Source organism: Macrotis lagotis, chromosome 6 (assembly GCF_037893015.1).
Source record: "Macrotis lagotis isolate mMagLag1 chromosome 6, bilby.v1.9.chrom.fasta, whole genome shotgun sequence".
NCBI lineage: Eukaryota > Metazoa > Chordata > Mammalia > Peramelemorphia > Peramelidae > Macrotis > Macrotis lagotis.
Window position 1 is genome coordinate 189398738 of NC_133663.1, and position 6000 is coordinate 189404737.

At 35.5% G+C, this 6000-nt stretch overlaps 1 protein-coding gene across 2 annotated transcripts in view; it reads right to left on the reverse strand.

Annotated features, from left to right (window-relative positions):
• The window catches only part of LIMS1 (LIM zinc finger domain containing 1), a 215405-nt gene that overhangs the window by 127886 nt on the left and 81519 nt on the right, over window positions 1-6000 (reverse strand). The window contains exon 1 of one of the 2 annotated variants that reach the window (XM_074192161.1): window positions 675-2885. The exons of the other annotated variant lie outside the window; for it this stretch is intronic. The gene's annotated coding sequence lies outside the window, so the exon portion shown is untranslated. Of the gene's footprint in view, window positions 1-674; window positions 2886-6000 lie in introns of those variants that run through there. 2 annotated transcript variants of the gene reach the window in all.

The following is a 6000-nucleotide window of genomic DNA, read 5'->3' on the forward strand; positions in this document are numbered from 1 at the left end:
TAACAGCATGCCGAATCCAAGTCAACCCAAAAAATTCTTATTGATAACAGTTACTTTCCTCAGAGCTAATTAGAAACAAGCCATGAACTCTAACTGATAATAATTACTCTACTCATGGCATATTACTGTGGTCAGAGGACATTCTGTATTCTATGATTAAATATTTACTTTGAAAAAAAGTTTAAAATTTCAAAATTTCCTGCCTTGAAACTAGCCTAGTACAAAACTATTTTTACATGTTTAATATAGAAAAGCACACATAAAAAGTTAGAATGAGAGCTTTTATTCTTTAAACTGGCATATAAATGGCTCAGAATAACTATTTTAAAAAACACTAGGTGTTTTTTTCACTGTGGCTAGGTGGCGCAGTGAATAGAGCACCAACCTTGGAGTCAGGAGTACCTGGGTTCAAATGTGACCTCAGACACTTAATAATTACCTAGCCGTGTGGCCTTGGGCAAGCCACTTAACCCCATTTGCTTTGCAAAAATCCTAAAAAAAAAAACCCAAACCCACAAAGCCTCCCAGTTTAGACTCATTTACAATTCAGTTTCCAGATATCAAGTATCCACATCACAATTCTCCAGGCTTTACTTTCTTATCTCATACTTTACATGTTTTCATCCTTAAGTACTTAGTATCATTCCAATCAGCTCCCATTTCAAATACTTTACCTAATTTTCTTCCCCTTCTTCCTTCTGAAAATCCAGCAAAGAATCTCCCTTTCTGCAATTCTATTCTTTTGTTAATTCATCTTTCAGGATCTTTTGAAGTCAACTTTATACTTCACTGAGTTATCTTTTAAAGCTATTTCCTATATACTGCATAGGACTTCCTCCTCTCATAAATATATCTGTAGCCTTCAGCTATATTTAAACCAAAGAAACCAAGTTGGGTTTTTCTCCCTCAAATTCAGAAATATCATGTGACATGGTGTTGCATGATAACCCTATACTTCTTAAGGAACATGACAACACCCTAAAATGTTGTCAGAGCTCATATCCTGTTGTGCTTACCAGAGTCCTATTAACAAGGGGAAGAAATTTAGATACAACCTAACCAATTATGAACTTGACAATCTGTTATAATACACAAAGGTATGCACCTTCTCATCCCTTCAAAAAGACCATGTTACTTTACTGAGCCAGACAAAAATAATGCCAAAATTCACTTGAAAGAAGAAAAAAAAAATCTAGAATTTTATGGGGGGGGGGAAAAGTAAGATTGGAGGGTATAGCATTTTGAAACCTCCAGTTATAGTATAAAACTGTAATCATTAAAACTAAGTAAGAAACAGAAAGGGAGATCAGTTTTAAAGGAGGGGAGGAGCTAGATGAGATTGGGTCAGAAACAATGGAATTCAATCTAGTGTTTGACACATAAAACATAAGAAGACAAAATATTTGTCAGTCAATAAACATTTATCAAGTATCTTCCACTGGGGAACAACTCTTTATTTGACAGGAACTGCTATGAAAATTGTAAAGCAGTGTGTCAAAAAAATGGGTTTAGATCAATAGCTCATATCACAATAAATTCTAAATGGATATTCATATCATCAAAAAATTAGAGAATTTTTATTATCACAATGAGAGCAGGTATAGGATATCACAAAAGACAAATTAGAGAATCTCAAAATTAAAATGTTCTTGCTCAGTTGAAAGGAATACAGACAGGATATACATGGAAACTGTTGATGAGGAGGGGGGGAGAGGAGAAGGTATCACTGTATCAAATCTCTATCAGAGGTCAGATAACCAAGCTATATAATGAATACATACATACATACACACACACACACACACACACACACACACACAAGCAAATCATGTCCTAGAGGATAACAGCAAACAGTTAACAAATAGAATTGCAAACTATATTATATTAAGGATTGTTCTGTCATTAATACAAGAAATCCAAATTAATATAATTCTTATAATACTGGCAAAGATGACAAACATGAGAGTAGTTAATATGGGGTTATGGGAAGAAAGGAATACTAATACACAAGTCATTGAAGCTAGTGAATTTTGCCAACTAGTGGTTTCTCAACTAATTCATGCTAAGATTCAGTGCAAAACAGTTTTAACTATTCTTGAAAGCAATTTGAAATGATAATCTTTTCTTTAAAAAGTTGACTAAAATGTCCATCTCCTTTAACTTAGATAGTCTATTGCTAAGGAAAGATGCAAAGTGATCAAAGATTACTAAAGTTCCTAAACATACAAAAAAAACCCTTTTGTTGTACTTTCTGTGGTAGCAAAAAAGTGGAAACAAGGTAAGCACTATGAATTTAATGGAATAAATACTATGCTGTGAGAAATTACAAAGATGAACAATTCTGAGAAACAGTCAGTCTTTGACTTGCCCAGGTTGCACAGGGTTAGAAAACATCAGAGAATAGCTTGCACCTAGGTCATGGAATTCCAAAGCAAAAGTTATCCACTCTAGCACATCCCCTCCTCAACATCCCTTCAATCATCAGAGAGGTGGGAGACAATGGGTGTAGATAACTGCACATGTCAATAAATAATCGGTATATGGACTATTTTTTCTTTTTAAAATCTTGTTATAAGGGGATATTACTTCGATAGGGGAAAAGGAAAAGGACATATTTAGAAATGAGAATGATATACAAGAAAAAAGGACAAAAGGCTATATGACTTTTTGTGGTAGCAAAGAACTAGAATCTAGGCAGAGAATAGCAGGACAAACTGCTACTTTCTAAATATATAATTATAAAGAGATAATCTTTGCAGGAAAAGACAAATGAGGAATTCAAAACATGAAAGACTCATAAGAACTATCTCAGAGCAAACTAAGTATAACCAAAGCAAAATAAACAATAACTACATAAAATGAAGTCAAAATCTGATTAACAATCTCACTTCTGGAAAACAGAAAATGAAATCGACCTCTCTCTTCTTTGTATAGAAATGGGAAACTATTTCGTATGATCCTTGTGTTGGTTGGTTTTGCTTAACTTCTGTTACAAGAGAATATTCACTGTAGAAAGGAAAAGTTTTTTTATTAGATGTATAGACAGATACAAAAACAAAAGACACTAATAAAACCTTTTTAAAAGCTTCAGAGAACACACCTCTAAGTTCTACCCTATGAGACTTTAACATTTCTTTGTTGAGTGTCGCATAAGTCTCATGAATAAATTGATGATAGAGCATATATTTCCAGGCACTGAGCTAAACAGTGAATATAAATAGAAGAAATCAAGACAGAAACTAAAGGAAGACAACACAAAGTAGAGCTATGAGAGGGACTACATGTGGCAGCAACATCTGGAAACAGCCAAAAAATGGCATGGAGCCCTCATACCAGGAAAGATAAGGCAGGAGTTTGCCCATGAGAGAAACTGCCCCATGGTTGATCTTTAACATCTATATTTTAAACATCTTGTAAATCATATTCCAATATGTCAGTGTAATGCTATCCAGTTTTTATTTAAAAAGTCCAGTATCTACTAAGAATCTTGTCTCATTTGGCAATGGGAACTTAATGTTACAAAACCTTTCCATCCCCCCACTTTTTTTTGACAGATCATGAAAGAAAAAAAATGATGCCAATTCTTCCAGAGACCCTCACACAAGAGTGGATTCAGTCATGCCTGAAGGGGAAGGCCTCCTGGGACTCCTCAGTGCCAAATTTCCATTGTAGGATCAAGGAATCTTTGGTTAAGGCCACAGGAAAAAACTTCATAATCCCAGCTCTCCCTATAAATGAGACTCCCTTGTTCTATTTCACTTCGAATATAACAGGAGAATTTGGTAATATTTCTTGGTCTTATAGCAGTATTTCTTTTCATCCAATTTTATTTTATTTTCAGGTCTGCATTATCACTCTCCCAGGTCTGCTTCCTCCCATCCCTCATAGAAAAAAGAAGAGAAACAAAAGTTATAAATATGTATAGTCAAGCTAAACAAATAGCCAGCAATGGGAAATTTCAGTTGGCCACTGAATCAGTCAGAATTTTCCAATCTTTAAAAGTTTCTTTCAGAGTTTGTTTTTTTGTAAGGGTAATTAATATCATTTAAAGAACTGAAAGTTATCATTTAGCTCACCTATTTTGCTTCACAGATTGGGAAACCCAGAGAAGGAAAACATATGGATCAGTGTCACACAATTAAGCAGGTAATGATAAAAGAGCAACTAGAACACATTATTTTAGACTTCCTGTGGGGATTTTTTTGCAGTGAATTATTGCTGCACCAGAGATATGTTCTCCCCCAGGTTCAGGTTCAGGTTCATGTTCCTTTGCCAGAATTAAACTATCTTTCACTAACATACATGGGGGGGGGGGGATGGTTCCATTTTCCACTAGAAGAGAATGGAAACACATTTAGGTTCTTACTATTTTAGTCATTTCTGCAGCTAGGTTACTTTGTTCTGGAATCTCACAAATTATTTTGTTTACTGAGAGCAAGCAAACCAAGATGGTGCTAAAAGGGATAGAAACAGAAAAAGAACATATGCTTCCAATGGTACTGGAAATCTCATGAGGAAAATCCCTCTACAAATGCAGGTCATCACTCGTACAACTTACATTCTTCAAGAGATGTCTAGAGCAGTGATGTAAGCAAAGGGATCATCAAGTCCCCCTCAAAAGTCCCAAGTGCTACAGAAAGTGATTCTTTGGAAATTACAAAGCTACTACTAGATCTCTAGACCTTTAGAATTCCTAGATCCTAGAACTCTAGAAATGATAAAGACTTCAGAGGTCATCCAGATGAGTACAATTTGGGCATTTAATGTCTGTATGTTAAATATTCTGCCGGCCAAATCACTTAACTTTCATGGAATGAAACCTCACACACCACCTCTATTGAAGAAGGGAGTTAGACAAATAGTTTCTGTTCTTTCCATTTCTAAAGTTATTATCCTATACCTTTACCCCAAGATCTTTATTCAAATATATAATACACACAACATATTATATACAAATACAAATATGTGTCAATGTGGATATAATTAATTAGCCATGTCTCACTCTTTGTGACATCATTTTGGGGTTTTCATGGCCAAGATCCTGGAGAAGTTTGCCATTTCCTTCTTCAGCTTATTTTGCAGATTAAGAAACTGAGTCAAAGAGGATTCAGTGGCTTATCTGGGGTCACATAGCTACATTTGAATTCAAGATCTCTTGATTTCAGAGTTGTCATATTGTCTACTGCATCACCCAGTGTCCCATTTTATTCTATAGACAAGGGAATTGATTTGAAAGAAGAAAGATGACAGCCTTAGTAATAGAGCCAGGGTTAGAATCTGGGTCCTCGGATTTTTTCCACAGCAAAAAACATGTGATAGAACATTAAAACTGGGAGTAAGGAAACCTGGATCAAGGTCTACTCATCACTAATTGTATTATCATGGATGAGTCATTTTCCTTGATTGGGTCTCAATTTTACCCACAGAATTAGACAATTGGGGCAGATAACATAATTTGAGGAAACTCTTCAAACTCTAACATTTTGAGAATGTCTACTTGACCAGAACATAAGGAAAAAAGACCACACATGGTTCTCTTTCATTTCATTCTAAAGTTCAGCTACAAGGAAATGGTTTATGTTTCTCACATAGTATTCAAACTAGCTAAAGAAGAAAATTGATGTGTGTGGTTTTGCATCTGAGGGCATAAGTGTGTGTATCCCCCTTCTGTATGGGGGATGTAGAGTAATGGGTGGAGGAGAAAGAAAAAAGAAATAAGGGCTTATAATAGTAAGTTAGAGATAAAAAGCAACGTGTGAGAGAGTTGCAAGCTCTCTGGGGGACAGCCCTAGGCCTCATAGCCATTCATAAATAGTTGGCAGGCAATCAGTCTCTCTCACTCCAGGGAGAAACAAAGCAAGGCTACAGCAATCCAAGTGGCAGCCTCCAAGATATGGAATTCTCTCTCGAGGAAAGTTTCTGAACTTGTTCCTTTAGCTAAAGCCTCAATAAGTGGATAGGTCATGTGAAAGGAGAATCTAGAGTACAAAAAAGTATGAG